Source organism: Apodemus sylvaticus, chromosome X (assembly GCF_947179515.1).
Source record: "Apodemus sylvaticus chromosome X, mApoSyl1.1, whole genome shotgun sequence".
Lineage (NCBI taxonomy): Eukaryota > Metazoa > Chordata > Mammalia > Rodentia > Muridae > Apodemus > Apodemus sylvaticus.
This window is the reverse complement of record NC_067495.1, coordinates 97,858,113-97,879,480: the sequence shown is the minus strand read 5'-3', so window position 1 is coordinate 97,879,480 and position 21,368 is coordinate 97,858,113. Positions and strand designations below refer to the sequence as shown.

General features: G+C 41.2%; 1 non-coding gene across 1 annotated transcript; it reads right to left on the bottom strand.

Moving 5' to 3' along the window:
• Positions 1–20,846: 20,846 nt before the first annotated feature.
• On the bottom strand, positions 20,847–20,918 carry Trnaa-agc (transfer RNA alanine (anticodon AGC)). The gene has a single exon. It is a non-coding gene; the product is annotated as a tRNA-Ala (tRNA).
• Positions 20,919–21,368: the final 450 nt, after the last annotated feature.

Below are 21,368 nucleotides of genomic sequence, written 5' to 3'. Positions count from 1 at the left end.
GAGAAGGGCTCCAAAGGCACAAAAGAGGAAGGCAGAATATCAGTAATCTGTGCCAGAGGAAACTCAGTCATCCAGTGTTACAGAGATAACCTTAAAGATCCACAGTAGGTTGAAGCACCAGCCAGTGACAATAAGACCATCTAACATCTGGGAGAACTAGATGACTAAAGGCAAATGTAGGAATGTTACTAACAGAAACCAAGGCATTATGGCAGCATCTGAACCCAATTCTCCAACATTAGCAAGTCCTGGATACCCCAACACACCAGAAAAACAAGATTTGGATTTAAAACCACTGGTCATGATGCTGGTACAGGAACACATGAAGGACATTCTTAAAGAAATTCAGGAGAAAATGGATAAAAAATTAGAAGCCCTTACAAGGGAAACACAAAAATCATTGAAAGAAATTCAGGAGAATAGAAAATCCAATAAGAAGGAAACGCAAAAATCACTTAAAGAAATACAGGAGAACTTTGATCAACAGGCAGAAGTCATGAAAGGAGAAACACAAAAATCTCTTAAAGAATTAGAGGAAAACACAAACAAGCAAATGACGGAACTGAGCAAAAACTTCCAAGATCTAAAAACAGAAGAAGAAACAACTACGAAAGCACAAAGGGAGACAACTTTGGAGATAGAAAACCTTGGGAAGAAATCAGGGACCATAGACACAAATATCAACAACAGAATACAAGAGATAGAAGAAAGAATCTCAGATGCCGAAGATACCATAGAAACCATGGACTCAACAGTTAAAGAAAATGCAAAATGCAAAAAGCTTGTAACCCAAAACATCCAGGAAATCCAGGACACAATGAGAAAGCCAAATCTAAGGATTATAGGCGTTGATGAGAGTGAAGATTTACAACTTAAAGGGCCAGCAAATATCTTCAACAAAATTATAGAAGAAAACTTCCCTAACCTAAATAGAGAGATGCCCATGAATATACAAGAAGCCTACAGAACTCCAAACAGACTGGACCAGAACAGAAATACCTCCCGTCACATAATAATCAAAACCCCAAATGCACTAAACAAAGAAAGAATACTTAGGGCAGTAAGTGAAAAAGGCCAAGTAACATATAAAGGAAGACCTATCAGAATTACACCAGATTTCTCACCAGATACCATGAAAGCTAGAAGATCCTGGGAGGAGCTCATGCAGACTTTAAGAGAACACAAATGCCAGCCAAGACTACTATACCCTGCAAAAATCTCAATTACTATAGATGGAGAAACCAAGATATTCCATGACAAAACCAAATTTACACAATATCTTTCCACAAACCCAGTCCTACAAAGGATAATAGGGGGGAAACACCATTACAACGAGGAAAACTATACCCTGGAAAAAGCAGGATATTAAGATTCTTTCTTCAAACCCAAAGAAGATAACCACACAAGTATAAAATTAAAATCAAAAATGATAGGAAGCAATAACCACTAGTCTTACATTTTAATGAAAAGGGATCATGTTTTACAGAGTGCCAAATAGCCCCCAAGTTAATGTATTGCAGGCATGTCTGGAAGCTTCAAGGGTATACTAGGGCAGTTCCTCTTCCGGATCACCACAGATCTAGTGCTCAATAAATCACTTCATGGTGGCTCTGAGTAAAGAGAGCAGTTCAAACCGTGCATACAGGGATCCTACATAGACAATATGGTATCAATAATCTGATTGAATTCTGTTGTACTCAATTCATTTTCTGTCAGTCATCAGCATTGCGCTCTGCTCCCTGGTGACTCTCAAGAGCAACCTGGTGTTTGTGGTCTGTTGTACAATTCTTTCATGCTTATCACTTTTTACAGGCAAAGTTGGAAGCATTAGTTCATGATGAATTAGGTTTTGTTTGTGTGTGTGAGGGCTTGTGCATGTGTATGTGAGTGCCTGTGTGCATGCCTGTGTTTAGGGGGTGTATGTATATGTATGTGTGTTTGTATGTGTGTATGTGTGTGTGTGTGCGTGTGTATGTGTGTGTGTGTGTGTGTGTGTGATGCACATGTTTACATTCATGTGAAGGCCACAAGAGGACATTAGGTGACTTACTGTGTCACTTTCTGATTTATTCTCTGAGGAAAGTTGTGTCACTAGACTTGGAACTAGGCATGAAGTGACTCGTCTTCCTGAGTGATCCATCTCCACAGCAGAGGGTTACAGTTTCATGGGTCACCACAGCCAGCAGTTTTGCCTTTGAAAGGCCTAGAGGAAGGGACAGTACTAGAGTAAAAGAATAACATAGGGAACTAGTCAGGAAATGCAGCATATCATTATCTTGAACGAAATGATATGTATGACAGGAACAGAAGACTTTCTCTTAGTTTTATTCTTTGAAACTTGTGGATGGGCAGTTTTGCCATACAAGGGAAATTAATGGACATCAGTTATGACCTTTGTAACCAGGATTTCCCCTAATTATGGTCAGCTCTTCAATACAAAGCTTACGTGTTCATTCAGGTACTATCCCACTGTGTATCCCTGACTGGTTTGGAACTCACTTTGTAGTCCAAGGTGAATTATTATATCTGTAATGTAATTCAATATAACATTCATTTATCTCAGTTTCAAGAATATTAGGCCCTGCCCTGCAGAAAACTGGGCCAGGTAGAATTGATCTGATATTCTTATGTAACATATCTATAAGGATAATATTTAATGTCCTATTAATATCACTCTGAAAGATGATTTTTGTACATTCCCCCTTCACATGACCTTTCTATGAAATATAACATCACAATTGAAGCGTAACCTGTTGATACACTGTGGTCCGGCCACAGAAACAGAAGTAATGTGCACCATTACCCCTGTGAGCATGTAGTTCCTGTTGAGAATTAAGGAAACCATTTCAATAGAAGAAAATAGAAAGCCACACTCTTCCCTTAGTTGATGGGAGCTGGTGATATCCTTGAGTTGCCTTTGCCGTGGTACTGAACTATGCACTACTTAACCAGATATACAGTGTCCCCATCACGGAACTGTTCATTGAAACAACTGAGGATGTAGGAACCAGCTTTTAGCCATGTTCACCCTGGCCCACCTTTCTCCTCCTTCCCAAGGAACTGAAGACAGTTCTGTAGAGCAGGGAGAACAAGTGCCTCAGGCACAATCTGAATTCTTATGTATGAACCCACACTGATGGTGGGGACCTAGCTTTTCATCCTCTACTGAGTTTTAGGAAAGCCTGATCAAGAATGGACACCTCCAAAGTATTTCCTTTACTTCAGAATCATTGTAGTGGCACTCATTTGAAAAGGGGTTATCCACTGAGGCTTAGCTATGCGAAGGGACAATGCAGGTGAAAGAGACACGGTAATTACAAAAGCCTTACGATACACAGGGTAAGCCTCATCTTGGTTACTACCCCATTGCTGTGGAGAGCCATTATGTCCAAGGAAACATACAGGATCAAGCAGGACACTGGGAGCTTGCTTACAGTGACAGAGGGTCGACCATTATCATCATGGTGAGGAGCAAGCCAGCATTCAGGCAGGAGTGGCTCTGGATCAGTAACCCAGAGTTTAAGTCTTGATCGCTGACAGGAGGCAAAGAGGGGCAGACTGGGCCTGGGGAGGGCTTTGGACACTTGAAGTGCCATCCCCAGTGACAGACCTCTTCCAAAAGGGCCACACTTCCTAATCTTTCCTAATCAATCTGCAACCTCGAAACAAAGTATTCAATTATAGGAACTTATGGTGACAATTCTCATTCACACAACCACAGCCCTGCACTGGGATTTCGTCTGCCTGATCAGATGTTCCAAAGAGAGAATTGTGGTTGGTTGAGAGTACATGAGAACAAAAGAATTTGTTCCAAGATGTCATTCATTAATAATGAGACTGCCTTTTATGCAGAACAATGTAAACCAGCCCATTCTTAACTCCCTGTGCAAAGCTCAAGTCCAAGTGGATCAAGGACCTCCAAATAAAACCAGATACACTGAATCATATGGAGGTGAAAGTTGGGAAGAACCTTGAACACATGGTTACAATGGAAAATTTCCTGAAAAGAACACCAATGGCTTATGCTCTAAGAACAATTGACAAATGGGAACTCATAAAACTGCAAAGATTCTGTAAGGCAAAGTACACTGTCAATAGGACAAAACGGCAACCAACAGACTGAGAAAAGATCTTTACTAATCCTACAACCAACAGAGGGCACGTATACAATGTATACAAAGAACTCATGAAGCTAGACTCCAGAGTGCAAAATAACCCTATTAAAAATGGGGTAAGAGCTAAACAGGGAGTTGTCAACTGAGGAAACTCAAATGGCTCTGAAGCACCTACAGAAATGTTCAGCATCCTTAGTTATCAGGGAAACGCAAATCAAAACAACCCTGAGATTCCACCTCACAATGGTCAGAATAGCTTAGATCAAAAACTCAGGGGAAAGAAGATGCTGGAGAGAATGTGGAGAAAGAGGAATATTTCTCCACTGCTGGTGGGATTGCAAGCTGGTAAAACCACTGTGGGAATCAGTTTTGTGGTTCCTCAGAAAATTGGACATAGTGCTACCTGAGGACTCAACTATACCACTCCAAGGTATATACCAAGAGGATTCTCCAACATGTAATAAGGACACATACTCCACTATGTTCATAGCAGCCTTATTCATAATAGCCAGAAGCTGGAAAGAACCCAGATGTCCCTCAACAGAAGAGTGGAGCAGGAGCTGAGAGTCCTACATACTGATCCATAGACAGCAAGAGAGACTGGGAGTGCAGCAGTGGCTGGTCCAGCTGAAGGGCCATTAGCAGTGGAACCAAGGCGACACAGGGTCCAGTTAGGCCCTGTGCCCACGACCACTGACCTTCTCTGGCCAGCCGGGCTGCAAGTAGCTGCGGATTTGCAGTGCCTTTTGCGGCACGGAAGCCACTCCAGAACTTGGCCTCCCGCCAGTCAGGAGAGGCTCACCTCCATCTTGGTTTCGGACTCCAGAGAGATCGGACAGACTGAGATCAGCCTGGGTGGCGGCACCACATCTCCAGGTCCTGCAAGAGGCTAGAGGGGCTTCTGGGCGGCCAGCTGGGAGAAGTCGGTGTGCTCCAGGGAATCCAGCGGGCCCCAGCGGGAGCCTTCGGGTGCCTGCTTCAGGATCTGAACAGCCTGGGCAGCAGCACCCTGTCTACAGGCAGTGCAGGAGGTAAGCTGTGCACCAGAGGCCACTGGGAAGGGGCAGCTTGCACTGGTGAGTCCAGCACTGACAAGACAAACTAACACCAGTGAGAACTAGATGGCAAAAGGCAAACGTAGGAACGCCACTAACAGAAATCAAGGCAATATGGCAACATCTGAACCCAATTCTCCTCTACCAGCATGTCCTGGATACCCCATCACACCACTAAAACAAGATTTGGATTTAAAATCACTGGTCATGAAGCTGGTACAGGAACACATGAAGGACATACTTAAAGAAATTCAGGAGAAAATGGATCAAAAGTTACAAGCCCTTGCAAGGGAAACACAAAAATCATTGAAAGAAATCCAGGAGAATAAAAAGCCAACAATGAGGAAACGCAAAAAACACTTAAAGAAATACAGGAGAACTTTGGTCAACAGGCTGAGGTCATGAAAGAGGAAACACAAAAATCTCTTAAAGAATTACAGGAAAGCACAAACAAGCAAGTGAAGGAGCTAAGCAAAACCATCCAGGATCTAAAATCAGAAGTAGAAACAACTAAGAAAACTCAAAGGGAGACAACTTTGGAGATAGAAAGCCTTGGGAAGAAATCAGGGGTCAGAGATGCAAATATCAACAATAGAATACAAGAGATAGAAGAAAGAATCTCAGATGCTGAAGATTCCATAGAAACCATGGACTCAACAGTTAAAGACAGTGCAAAATGCAAAAAGCTTGTAACCCAAAATATCCAGGAAATCCAGGACACAATGAGAAGACCAAACCTAAGGATTATAGGCATAGATGAGAGTGAAGATTTACAACTTAAAGGGCCAGCAAATATCTTCAATAAAATTATGGAAGAAAACTTCCCTAACCTAAAGAGAGAGATGCCCATGAATATACAAGAAGCCTACAGAACTCCAAACAGACTGGACCAGAACAGAAATACTTCCCATCACATAATAATCAAAACACCAAATGTTCTAAACAAAGAAAGAATATTAAAGGCAGTAAGAGAAAAAGGCCAAGTAACATATAAAAGAAGACCTATCAGAATCACAGCAGACTTTTCACCTGAGACTATGAAGGCTAGAAGGTCCTGGGCAGATCTCATGCAGACTCTAAGAGAACACAAATGCTAACCAAAACTACTATATCCAGCAAAACTCTCAATCACCATAGATGGAGAAACTAAGATATTTCACAACAAAACCAAGTTTACCCAATATCTATCCACAAACCCAGCCCTAAAAAGGATAATAGGAGGACAACACCAATACAAGGAGGGAAACTTCACCCTGGAAAAAGCAAGATAGTAACCTTTATCAAACCCAAAAGAAGTTAAGCAATCAAATTTAAAAAATAACGTCAAAAATGATAGGAAGTAACAATCACTATTCCTTAATATCTCTTAACATCAATGGACTTAATGCCCCAATAAAAAGACACAGACTAACTGACTGGATACATAAACAGGACCCTACATTTTGCTGCTTACAGGAAACACACCTCAGGGTCAAAGACAAACACTACCTTAGAGTAAAAGGCTGGAAGACAATTTTACAAGCAAATGGTCTCAGGAAACAAGCTGGAGTAGCCATTTTAATATCAGATAAAATTGACTTTCAACCCAAAGTCATCAAAAGACTCTGAGGGACACTTCTTGCTGGTCAAAGGAAAAATACAACAAGAAGAACTCTCAATCCTGAACATCTATGCTCCAAATGCAAGGGCACCCTCTTTCATAAAAGAAACTTTATTAAAACTCAAAGCACACATTGCACCTAACACAATAATTGTGGGTGACTTCAACACTGCACTTTCCTCAATGGACCGATCAGGAAAACAGAAATGAAACAGGGACACAATGAAACTAATTGAAGCTTTGGACCAATTAGATTTAACAGATATATATAGAACATTCTATCCTAAAACAAAATAATATACCTTTTTCACAGCACCTCATGGTACCTTCTCCAAAATTGACCATATAATTGGTCACAAGACAGACCTCAACAAATATAAGAAGATAGAACTAATCCTATGCCTCCTATCTGATCACTATGGAGTAAAAGTGGTCTTCAATAGCAACAGAAACAACAGAAAACCCACATACACGTGGAAACTGAACAATACTCTACTCAATGATACCTTGGTCAAGGAAGAAATAAAGAAAGAAATTAAAGACTTTTTAAAACACAATGAAAATGAAAACACAACATACCCAAATCTATGGGACACAATGAAAGCAGTGCTAAGAGGAAAACTCATAGCCCTGAGTGCCTCCAAAAAGAAAATGGAGAGAGCATACATTACCAGCTTAATGACACACCTGAAAGCCCTAGAACAAAAAGAAGCTATTTCACCCAGGAGGAGTAGAAGGCAGGAAATCATCAAACTCAGGGCCGAAATCAATCAAGTAGAAACAAAGAGAACCATACAAAAAATCAACAAAACCGGGAGCTGGTTCTTTGAGAAAATCAACAAGATAGATAAACCCTTAGCCAGACTGACCAAAGGGCACAGAGAAAGTATCCAAATTAACAAACTTAGAAATGAAAAGGGAGATATAACAACGGAAACTGAGGAAATCCAAAAAATCATCAGATCCTACTACAAGAGACTGTACTCAACACAACTGGAGAATCTGGAGGAAATGGACAATTTCCTTGACAGATACCAAATACCAAAATTAAATCAGGACCAACTAGACCATCTAAACAGTCCCATAAAGCCTAAAGAAATAGAAGGAGTCATAGAAAGTCTTCCAACCAAAAAAAGCACAGGACCAGATGGTTTCAGTGCAGAATTCTACCAGACCTTCAAAGAAGAGTTAACACCAATACTCTTCAAACTATTCCACAAAATAGAAACAGAAGGAACACTACCCAATTCCTTCTACGAAGCCACAATTACGCTGATACCAAAGCCACACAAAGATCCAACAAGAAAGAGAACTTCAGACCAATTTCCCTTATGAACATCGATGCAAAAATACTCAATAAAATTCTTGCCAACCGAATCCAAGAACACATCAAAACGATCATCCACCATGATCAAGTAGGCTTTATCCCGGGAATGCAGGGTTGGTTCAATATACGGAAATCCATCAATACAATTCACTACATAAACAAACTCAAAGAAAAAAACCACATGGTCATTTCATTGGATGCTGAAAAAGCATTTGACAAAATTCAGCATCCTTTCATGCTTAAAGTCTTGGAGAGAACAGGAATTCAAGGCCCATACCTAAACATAGTAAAAGCAATATACAGCAAACTGGTAGCCAGCATCAAACTAAATGGAGAGAAACTTGAAGCAATCCCACTGAAATCAGGGACCAGACAAGGCTGCCCCCTTTCTCCTTATCTTTTCAATATTGTACTTGAGGTACTAGCTCGGGCAATTCGACAACATAAGGAGGTCAAAGGGATACAAATTGGAAAGGAGGAAGTCAAACTATCATTATTTGCAGACGACATGATAGTCTACCTAAGTGACCCAAAAAATTCCACTAGAGAGCTCCTACAGCTGATAAACAACTTCAGCAAAGTGGCAGGTTATAAAATCAACTCAAGCAAATCAGTGGCCTTCCTATACTCAAAGGATAAGCAGGCTGAGAAAGAAATTAGGGAAATGACCCCCTTCACAATAGCCACAAACAGTATAAAGTATCTTGGGGTGACTCTTACCAAACATGTGAAAGATCTGTATGACAAGAACTTCAAGACTCTGAAGAAGGAAATGGAAGAAGACCTCAGAAAATGGGAAAACCTCCCATGCTCATGGATCGGTAGAATCAATATAGTTAAAATGGCCATTTTGCCAAAAGCAGTATACAGATTCAATGCAATACCCATCAAAATCCCAACTCAATTCTTCACAGAGTTAGAAAGAGCAATTATCAAATTCATCTGGAACAACAAAAAACCCAGGATAGCTAAAACTATTCTCAGCAACAAAAGAAAATCTGGCGGAATCAGTATCCCTGACCTCAAGCAATAGTACAGAGCAATAGTGTTAAAAACTGCATGGTATTGGTACAGTGACAGGCAGGAGGATCAATGGAACAGGATTGAAGATCCAGAAATGAACCCACACACCTATGGCCACTTGATCCTCGACAAAGAGGCTGAAAACATCCAATGGAAAAAAGATAGCCTTTTTAACAAATGGTGCTGGTTCAACTGGAGGTCAGCATGCAGAAGAATGCGAATTGATTCATCCTCGTCTCCTTGTACTAAGCTCAAATCCAAATGGATCAAGGACCTCCACATAAAGCCAGACACTCTGAAGCTAACAGAAAAGAAACTGGGGAAGACCCTTGAGGACATCGGTACAGGGAGAAAGTTTCTGAACAGAACACCAATAGCGTATGCTCTAAGAGCAAGAATTGACAAATGGGACCTCATAAGGTTACAGAGTTTCTGTAAGGCAAAGGACACCATCAAGAGGACAGATCGGCAACCAACAAATTGGGAAAAGATCTTCACCAATCCTACATCAGATAGAGGGCTAATATCCAATATATATAAAGAACTCAAGAAGTTAGACTCCAGAAAACCGAACAACCCTATTAAAAAATGGGGTACAGAGTTAAACAAAGAATTCTCACCTGAAGAACTTCGGATGGCGGAGAAGCATCTTAAAAAATGCTCAACTTCATTAGTCATTAGGGAAATGCAAATCAAAACAACCCTAAGATTTCATCTTACACCAGTCAGAATGGCTAAGATTAAAAATTCAGGAGACAGCAGGTGTTGGAGAGGGTGTGGAGAAAGATGAACACTCCTCCACTGCTGGTGGGGTTGCAAATTGGTACAACCACTCTGGAAATCAGTCTGGAGGTTCCTCCGAAAACTGGGCACCTCACTTCCAGAAGATCCTGCTATACCACTCCTGGGCATATACCCAGAGGATTCCCCACCATGTAATAAGGATACATGCTCTACTATGTTCATAGCAGCCCTATTTATAATTGCCAGATGCTGGAAAGAACCCAGGTATCCCTCAACAGAAGAGTGGATGCAAAAAATGTGGTATATCTACACAATGGAGTACTATTCAGCCACTAGAAACAATGAATTCATGAAATTCTTAGGCAAATGGATGGAGCTAGAGAACATCATACTAAGTGAGGTAACCCAGACTCAAAAGGTGAATCATGGTATGCACTCACTAATAAGTGGTTATTAACCTAGAAAACTGGAATACCCAAAACATAATCCACACATCAAATGAGATACAAGAAGAAAGGAGGAGTGGTCCCTGGTTCTGGAAAGACTCAGTGAAACAGTATTCGGCAAAACCAGAACGGGGAACTGGGAAGGGGTGGGAGGGAGGACAGGGGAAGAGAAGGGGGCTTACAGGACTTTCGGGGAGTGGGGGGGGCTAGAAAAGGGGAAATCATTTGAAATGTAAATAAATTATATCAAATTAAAAAATTAAAAATAAATAAATAAATAAATAAATAAGTCTTAAAGAAAAGAGAGAGAGAGAGAGAGAGAGAGAGAGAGAGAGAGAGAGAGAGAGAGAGAGAGAGACTGGTATGGCATGGGCTTTTGAAACACCAAAGCTCAACCGGGTTCGATGCCAAGTTTCCTCCAACAAGGCCACATCTAATCTAAGAAGGTCACATCTTCTAGTTTTTCTGAAAGAGTTCCACTGGCTGATGAATAAGCATTGAAAAATGTGGGCCAGTCTTCTTCATTCCATCCCCTTCCCCCTCCAAAACCACCATGGAATTAGAGCTCTACACATGACAGGCATATATTCCTCAGATCCTCTACACTATAACTAAGGGGAGCCTTACCAAAAGGTGTCTTCACATTCGTCTGTCCTTGGGAACCCTCGTTTTTCGCAAGGACAATTTCATGGGAGCTTTGTCTTTTTCAGCATAGTATGACATCCTTCTCCTCATATTTCACTTTCATGCAGTGTAGCATAAACACAGCTTGGACATTGACGTTTCCCTTCAATTCTACAGTTCATTCCAAGATATTGTCTCAGACATTATACCAGGATATCAGAATTTCACTCAGCCAGTATTTTGTGAAACTGATCACTTTCTCAGACAGCAAAACATCTTGTTCTCTCCAGGTTCTCACAGATAAATGAATATATCACACAAATTAGTAAACCAGAAAGATTGAAGAACGTTGGCTTCTCATGCTGCTGGAAGAAGCTGGCCCAATGGGACAGCAGGGCAGTGTCTCTGCTTCATGCCTTCTAAGTGGGCACACATATCCAGAGGGAACTTTACTCTTGTGAGCAGGTATAAAATTAAATGTTGAGGAATGCAGATATGATGTTTTATTAGTTGTTCCTAGCACACAACCAAATCCTAATACACTGAAAAATGTTAATTATGTACATTAAAATATACTTAATAAAGTGTGTGTGTGTGTGTGTGTTTCTGTGTCATTTTTCATAGAGTACTGCGTTTGGGGAGTTGGAAAAACAGATGGATAGATGGTTCAGCAGGTAAGAGCTATTTGTACCTTTAGAGGACCTGAGGTCAGTGACCAGCACCCATGTCATGAAGCTCACAACTGTCTGCAACTCCAGCTACAGAGGATGCAAACTTCTGTGCACTGACACATTCACAACACTCCTCACCCATGATTAAGTATAAAACCTAAACACTGAAACAATTGATTATGAAAACTTTGTACTTGTCCTGTTATATTTTTGAGGAGAGAATGTTGCTGCTTACAAAAAATTATACCATTCCATGGTGAGAAAGATCATCTATTAAAGTTGGAGTCAGATGACATCTCATGACCCATGTGAGAAGAGCAGAACTTCAAGTGTGCTAGTGAGTCAGTCCATAGGCAGGAGAACTGGGGTGATTGATGGAGTTCCATGGATTCATGGATTCATGAAAACAGGGAAAGCAGTGCTCCCAGAGTCCTGGCATCTGCATGACACAACAGGAAAGGCTTTTGAGAGGTTCCAGGATCTATTTATTACTACTGGATATCTCTAAATGAGGCAATGTGTCCTCACAGTCCTAAAATCCTGTGTGCAATACATGGTACATGGTAGGTCCTCAACACAGTCCACCCTGAACAAGCAATCTCCTTCCTGTCTTAGGATGAGAGTGGCTGAAATCAGACAGTATGACTGAGAGAGAGCCCACTTGGAAGTGTAGCAGTAAGAAACAGCACACACTCATGCTTGCAGGCAGATTGAAGCTTTAGAGCCATTATTGTGATGCAGGGTGATATTGATGATGGATTCACTGAGGATAAAGACCATCAGACAGTTCCCTTACTTATACTAACATTTGTCTTGTGGATATACCCTTCATTATCAGAAAAGAAGATCCCCACTGTGCTTCATTCTGATACAGGTAAGAAGGGAAGAATGGTACTGTTTATACTGACATGGTTAGAGGGAATAACGTACAACATGTGATTCCTGAGATGTGTCTAGCTGTCAACAGAACCATAGATTAACAGATTCCACATTTTTCTCTCTTTTCTCTCTTCCTGGGTTCTTGGAGTCATGTTGATGGGAAATGCTTCACTATTAGTAGTCATGAGATCATGACCGATCCCCTCCATATTTTCTGGGGAATACGTGCTTGGGACATTCTCCTCCACATTGCCAAATATTCTTATGTCAAAGTTAGTTGTGAAAGTCTCACATTTTAATAATACTATTCTTTGTTTGTTTTTTATCAAGACAGGATATTACTTTATAGCTTTGCTTCTCCTGGAACACACTCTGTAAACATGGCTGGCCTCAACTACAGAGATCCACAACCCTCTTCCTCATCAGTGCTGGACCTAAAGTTGTGCAACACCCACCACAATCTGTGACATCTGAGTGTGTGAATAGGTGGGGCTCTCACTCCTGTCCCTAATCTTGGGTCTTTGCTTCTTTTGCCTTGGCCACCTGCTATGTGATTGTTGTGCTTTATCCTATTCTAAGTTATTTTGTTATGTGAAGATGTGATCTTTTAGAAACCTGTGCTTCTGTGATGAGTTACAGGTAGGCAGTGGATCCAGATGGGAGGAAACGGGGGCAGAGGGGGTTGGCGGGGGTGGGGGGGGCTTGATCTGGAAAAGTACAGGGAATGGAAGCTATAATTAGCATATTTTAGAAGAGAATTTATTTCAAATAAAAGAAGAAAATGTAAGGAAATCTTCCAGAGTGAAATATGATGGAAAAGGATCCTGACTCACAGAGATATACGGACACATATTTACATAGCACTTGGTTGTTGAGTATCAGCAATTATCCACCACTGCCTAAGCACTCAGTCCCCATTGGCAATGGGTTGCTACTGCTTATCTCTTCCCCACACTTTACCAGAGAGGGCACTCCTCTCTTGCTGGTGGAATTGCAAGCTGGTTCAACAATGCTGAAAATCAATCTGTTGGTTCCTCAGAAAACTGGAAATAGTTTCCTCGTGAAGACACAGTGCTGTGCTCAGATCATGAAAACCCCAAAGAGATCACCAGGAACCACAGCTCCTATGCAAGCACATGAGGGTCTTTATTCAAGCTTGACATCAAGCCACTGACATTCATGATGGTGCAACAGGAGAGGAGAGAGGCCCTGAGGTCTAGGGGAAGGGGATTTTATTTTATTCTGATATATTTTTTATTTACATTTCAAATGATTTCCCCTTTTCTGGCCCCCCACTCCCCAAAAGTTCCATAAGCGCCCCTCTGTCCCCCTGTTCTCCCACCCACCCCTTCCCACTTCCCTGTTCTGGTTTTGCCTTATCCTGCTACACTGAGTCTTTCCAGAACAAGGGGCCACTCCTCCGTTCTTCTTGTACCTCATTTGATGTGTGGATTAGGTTTTGGGTATTCCAGTTTTCTAGGTTAAGATCCACTTATTAGTGAGTGCATACCATGACTGATCTTTTGAGACTTGGTTACCTCACTTAGTATGATGTTCTCCAGCTCCATCCATTTGCCTAAGAATTTCATGAATTCATTGTTTCTAATGGCTGAATAGTACTCCATTGTGTAGATATACCACATTTTTTGCATCCACTCTTCTGTTGAGGGATACCTGGGTTCTTTCCAGCTTCTGGCTATTATAAATAGGGCTGCTATGAACATAGTGGAGCATGTATCCTTATTAAATGCTGGGGAATCTTCTGGATATATGCCCAGGAGTGGTATAGCAGGATCTTCCGAAAGTGAGGTGCCCAGTTTTCTGAGGACCCACCAGACTGATTTCCAGAGTGGTTGTACCAATTTACAACCCCACCAACAGTGGAGGAGTGTTCCTCTTTCTCCACATCCTTGCCAACACCTGCTGTCTCCTGAATTTTTAATCTTAGCCATTCTGACTGGTGTAAGGTGAAATCTCAGGGTTGTTTTGATTTGCATTTCCTTAATGACTAATGAAGTTGAGCATTTTTTTAAGATGCTTCTCAGCCATCCCATGTTCTTCAGGTGAAAATTCTTTGTTTAGCTCTGTACCCCATTTTTAATAAGGTTATTTGTTTTTCTGGAGTCTAACTTCTTGAGTTCTTTGTATATATTGGATATAAGCCCTCTATCTGATGTAGGGTTGGTGAAGATTTTTACCCAATTTGTTTGTTGAAGATTTGTCCTTTTGATGGTGTCCTTTGCATTACAGAAACTTTGTAATTTTATGAGGTCCCACTTGTCAATTCTTAATCTTAGAGCATACACTATTGGTGTTCTGTTCAGAAACTTTCCCCCTGTACTGATGTCCTCAAGGGTCTTCCCCAGTTTCTTTTCTATTAGCTTCAGAGTGCCTGGCTTTATGTGTAGGTCCTTGATCCATTTGGAGTTGAGCTTAGTACAAGGAGACAAGGATGGATCAATTCACATTCTTCTGCATGCTGACCTCCAGTTGAACCAGCACCATTTGTTGAAAAGGCTATCTTTTTTCCATTGGATGTTTTCTGCCCCTTTGTTGAGGATCAAGTGACCATAGGTATGTGGATTCATTTCTGGAACTTCAATCCTGTTCCATTGATCTGCCTGCCTGTCACTGTGCCAATACCATGCAATTTTGAACACTATTGCTCTGTAGTATTGCTTGAGGTTAGGGATACTGATTCCCCTAGAATTTCTTTTGTTGTTGAGAATAGTTTTAGCTATCCTGTTTTTTTTTTTATTCCAGATGAATTTCAAAATTGCTCTTTCTAACTCTATGAAGAATTGAGTTGGGATTTTGATAGGTATTGCGTTGAATCTGTATATTGTTTTTGGCAAAATGGCCATTTTAACTATATTAATCTTGCTAATCCATGAGCATGGGAGGTTTTTCCATTTTTTTGAGGTCTTCTAATATTTCCTTCTTCAGAGTCTTGAAGTTCTTGTCATATAGATCTTTCACATGTTTTGTAAGAGTCACCCCTAGGTACTTTATACTGTTGTGGCTATTGTGAAGGGTGTCATTTCCCTAATTTCTTTCTCAACCTGCTTATCCTTTCAATATAGGGAGGCTACTGATTTGCTTGAGTGGGGAAGGGGATTATAATGGAACAAACAAAAAGCAGGTGTTTCCAAGCCTTGGCACTACATGAGATGGTAAAGGGATGTTGTCCTTTAAGCTGATTGGTTTACAGCACCCGGTTAAACCATAAGGAGGGCACATACATCAAAAAGAGCACCACAACCTGGGAACACCTTATGTTTTCTTAGACCATTCTGTTGTTATCAGCTAGCAGCAGCTGATTTGTCTGTTCTGCAACTACCAGAGACATTTCATGATTTGTCTCAGACCTCAAGAGTGGGAACCACACCTCTCTAAGCCATGTTACTTCACCAGCTATATCACCCTTGTGCATATACCCTAAAGACACCTCACCATACCACAAGGATCCATGCTCCAGCAAGTTCATAGCAGCCTTATTTGTAATAGCCAGAAACCACACAGATGTCCCTCAGCAGAATAATGGATACAGAAAATGTGCTTCACTTTCTCAAAGGAATACTACTCAGCTATAAAAACAAGGACATCATGATGTATCAGGTAAATGGATGGAACTAGATAAATGGATATTAGCCAAAATGTACTGAATACCTGGGATACAACCCAGAGAAAATCACAACATGAAGAAATGCCAAGTAAGGAGGCTTCAATCCTGATTAGAAGTGTGTGTGTGTGGGGGGGTGGATAATCAGAGTAGGCAGAGAGAGGGAGGGACCTGTATGTGAGAAGAGAGGGAGAGGGCAAAGGAGGAACAGGGTCTGATATGGAGGGGACAGGAGAGAGTATCGCAGAGGGCCAGGAGAATGAATGGAAATATGCATCCTCTGGGAATGGGAAGTAGGGAGACCATCTATATAGTACAAGAGACCTAAGAGGTAAGAGACTCTCAGGACTCATGGAAGGTGACCATAGCCAAAACCCCTAACATGGGGAAGAGGGAACTAAAAGTTTCTACCTCCTTTACATAGACAGTGTTAATAAACCACAGTCAAGACTCTAATCCAGAATTGTTCCTGTCTAAAAGAACTGCAGAAACAAAACTGGGGAAGAGACTGGGGGAAATGCTGCCAATGGCCAGCCCAAAATGGGATCCATCTCATGGGGGTAACCAAGGTCTGTCACTATTACTGATGCTATGTTGTGCTCACAGACCAAACTCTGACAAGGCTTTCCTGAGAGAGGCCCTACCAGCAGCTGACTTACAGAGAGGCAGATACTTACACCTGACCATTGGATTCAACCTGAGGTTGAATTTGGTCAAGGACTGAATAATATGAAAAAGAGAATGACCACATAGGAATAGCAGAAGACTCAACTAACCTAGACTCCCAGGGAGATCCCAGAGACTGAGACACCAAACAGAGCATGCAGGCCCAATCTGAGGCCCCTGGCACATATCCAGCAGAGGACTCTCTAATTTGGCCTCAGTGAGAGAAAATGCTTTTAATCCTTACTAGACTTGAGGGCCCAGAAAGGAGGAGGCATGGGTGAGCACCTACTTGTAGGCAAGAGGGAGGAGGAAAGGGAGGGTTATAGAAGGCAGAAATAAACAAAAATAACTTAAAAATTAAAAAAATAAAAAAGGAAAAATTGAGTGATCATGGACAGCAACCTTGGAGAACAAAGAGCCTTTGATGCTGGCTTGGATGTAAAGAATCTGACCATGGTCCAATGCAGGGACTGCACTCTCCAGAAGCAGAATAAGAGGGTGTTTGCAACTATGATGCCTGTCACAGTCCTCTGGCCATCACCTAGGCTAGTGTACCACTTGTTAGTCTTCTGAGATGTCCTTCCTCTTGTGGCCATTTACCATCCAACTGGATAGATTTCATACCATCAACATAACTCTGCACCCTGGATGTCAGGGATTCAAACTGTCAAATACCAGTTGATACTAATGCACATCCAGGGGGACCCAGTAGTGAAAGGCAAAAGCTTCACTAGAGTTCTTCTAAACAAGTGGGAAGGACAAAAGACTGTTTCCTCCAGGAGCAGGATCAAGGCACTTCTGTATGCTGTTCCCATGACACTGACTGATCTTCAAGGTTTATCCTCCCTCAGTTCCTCTATAAATGCACATTTAGGCTGAAGAAATCATTTAAACCTGCATTGGAGCAGCCGTGGAGCCTCGGTCTCAGAGAGCTCCTGGTAGCCTTCCTCCTAGGGAGGCACACAAGGGTGAAGGAAACCCAAGTGTCAGTGTACCCAACCTGGCAATGCCATAGTCCCAACCTCTGCCCACCTTGTCCTGATCTTACTAACCCTGCAGAAACACATTATAATTAATTTGACATGACACTGTCAATTTATTGTGTGTATGCCATGTCTCAAAGAATACAAAATTTCCTGTTCTTAGTATTATTTTTATTAAAAATAGATTCATTTGTCCTAGAAGAAATAACAGAAAAATTCCATAAAATAATAAACTAGAAGCCATAAATCGTACACAAAGACATGATGCAGATCCTTACATGCCCTTTAAAGGCAGCTTCAGTCAGTGTATGTTGATATAGGCTATAATCACCCTACCCACTGGCCTCTTAATATAGCTTAGCGGTAAAGCACCATACCTTGAACACACGGGGTCCGGGGTTCGACTCCCGGTATCTCTGATGTTTTTCTTTTTCTCTTCAGCTTCTCTTTCTACACAGTGTGTCACAACCTAGAACACATTTCCATAGAGACCTCCAGAGTCTCCTCAGTATAGTAAAAGAGCTCATCTAGGACCATGAAAACAATGTTGCTCTCTAATCTTGATGTGAAAACAATGTTGCTCTTTAACCTTGATGATGTTTCCATGGAGACCTCCATCTTCTGGTGAGCACAGTCTGGCCATGCCTCTAGGAATGTTTCCTTCACAAGTTGAGCGAAGCTCTGCTTTCTAGCTGGTGTAGTTTCCCTTATGGGTATGATTTCTCAGGTGATAAAGGACAAGGGTGAATGAATTCTGCTTTGAGAGAAAGGAAGGGAGGGCAGTGGAGAGCCTTCCTAGTTACTGAGCAGAGGGAGGAGCATTTGTGGCTGTCATGGTTACTATAGATATGAACTTTTTAAACTATTCCCCTAGACATGGTCTTAAATCATCTCATTTTTTTAAACCTATGTAAATTTTAAGATATCTGCAGTCTTCCAATTTTGGTTTTTATTTGGTGTCTTGGGTGTGAAATCTTCACATATATCCTAGTTAATGAAATTTTCTTTTTATACATTCTGTTAGACATTTTATAGGCATTTATTTTTATAAATTTCTAAAATAAAATAAAATAAATTTAAAAAATGTTTTTCCATATGATACATATGCAGATCCTAATTTATATTGGTTTTTATTTATTCATTGATTTTGGATTGGATATTTTCTTTATTAACATTTCAAATGCTATCCCCTCTCCAGGTTACCCCTTGGGAAATCCCCTATCCCACCGTCCCCTGCCCCTGTGAGGGTGCTCACCTTCTCACCCACCCACTCCTGTCCTTCCTCACTGGCATTCCCCTACACTGGGGCATCAAACACCCTCAGTCCCAAGGGCCACTCCTCTCACTGATGACCAAACAAGGCCATCCTCTGCCACATATGTGCCCAGGGCCATGGGTCACTCCATGTGTACTCTTTGGTTGGTGGCTCAGTCCCCAGGAGCTCCAGGGGGTCTGGACAGTTGACACTGTTGCTCCATCCTTGGGGCTGCAAATACCCTCAGATACTTCAGTGTTCTCCCAATCTCCCCCATTGGGGACCCCATGCTCAGTTCAATGGTTGGGTGTGAGCTTCTGCCTCTGTATTGGTCACGCTCTGGCAGCGGTTCAGTTGATACCATGATAGCTGAAAGAGAACTTCAGTGGTTGTATGTATGTATGTATGTATGTATGTATATAAAATGAGGAAAGAGATCCTAGAGGATGTAGGGATTGGATTGAATATAGAAGCAAAGTCAGACTTGCTGAGTCCTGGAGGAGACTTACATTCCTGCAGCCATGAACAGTGCTTGCTAAGGCAGGAGTAAAGACTGTTGGGTCCCTTTGGCTGGTTTGTCAATCACCAAAGTAAATTGGTAAATGAATGAAGCCACAGGCCCCAGGATAGGACACAACTTGTTTTTGTCACCTGCTGAATATTTGCTAAGTTACTTCACTCTTCTAAAACTTCATTTTCTCATCCACAAAATCAGAATCATAGTAACACCCACTCCATTTTCACACTGCTGTTAAAATTAGGAAAAGTAATGAAAATCCTACATAGTCCAGGGCCTCATAGGCTCATGGTAAATTTCTAATGCAAATAGAACTTAATATATCACAGGTTTAAAGACATAGTTCAATAATAATTATAAAAGTAGCATGTGTGTGGGATTCATAATGCTCAGAGGCAGATACAGTTTATTTAGAGGTCTCTGGTGTAGTGTCCAAAATGCTTGCAGTTTATAGAGCTCAAAAAAGTGTCTAGTTTTCTAAATGAGAAAACGGATGAAAGTACAGAATATTTAATATTGGCCTTGGACTCGAGCTGATGAGACAATAAGTCCCTGATTTTGACATACATTTTGTAATGTTCATTAAATACTTCTTTAATATTAGGTAACATATTCTCAATCTGAAAAATGTGGTAATGATGCAAAGTATTTCATAGAATTGTTAACATGGAAAAAAAAAAGCTTCTGAGGAGGCAGAAAGGTCCCAGTCCCTCTCATTCTGCTCGCAACACACTGACCACAAATCCTGAAGTGGTGGTGAGCCTACTTGGGTCTGCAATCCCTGCATCTGTCTTCCCACCCTCAGGGAGATTCAACCTCTGGGAATCCACAAGCCTGGCTCCAGAGAATGCTCCTTTCACTACATATTCTCCTAGGTACACACTGAAAAAGGTTTCCACAATGACTCTAGGTTTCCATGACAACCACAATGAGCATTCTGTTTAGTAACTAGGGATGGCTCCACCCCACCCTCTCTTCCAGTCTCTCAAAGTAGAACTCATTCCCTCCTGTTATCTAGGCCCCCAACCTGAGAAAGCTTACCCACAAGGGAAACTGCAACCAGCCAGAAAGCAGAGCTTCACTCAAGCTGTGAACAAAACATATTCCTGGAGGCATGACCACAGTGTTCTCCCCAGTCTGTGGAGTTCTCCATGGAAATGTCATGTTATAGAGCAACATTGTTGTCATGGTCCTAGATGAACACTTTCATCCAATAATTATCTATGCTTATTTAACCTCATAACAGAAAGTTACAGTCTGAGACACCTTGTGTAGAAAAGAATCGGAAAATAAAAAATCCAAAGATGAAAAGACTTATGTGGAGATGCCGGGAATCGAACCCGGAACCTCATACATGCTAAGCATGTGCTCTACCATTGAGCTACATCCCCAAACATGTATCCTGTCTGATCATTTCATATATGAAGTCACAGAGACTGAAGCAATATTCAGAACCTTCCAGTGATCTACATTAGGTATTAGTGTATAATTGACGGTGTCCAGTTTAGTGTTTTAGAGTTTTTCTGTCATTTCTTGTATGACAAAACATTTCTATTTTCAATAAAAAGAAAATAAGAATAATAAGAGCAAATAATCGTGTGCTCTTCAAAATATGACAGACCTACAATAAACAACACTGAATTATTTGTGCTCCTCAATTTTAACTCAATTTTTTGTTGGATTAGTTCAGTTAACAGTATAACGTCAAATTCATAATAATGTTACTGAATTAGCAATATGCTCTTATATTTCAGGGAACCAAAGTTGCCTGAAACTTCCTGAACACACCTTTATTCTTTTTTAAAACGTGCCTTAGCTTTCAAGCCTTGTTATTTAGTAAC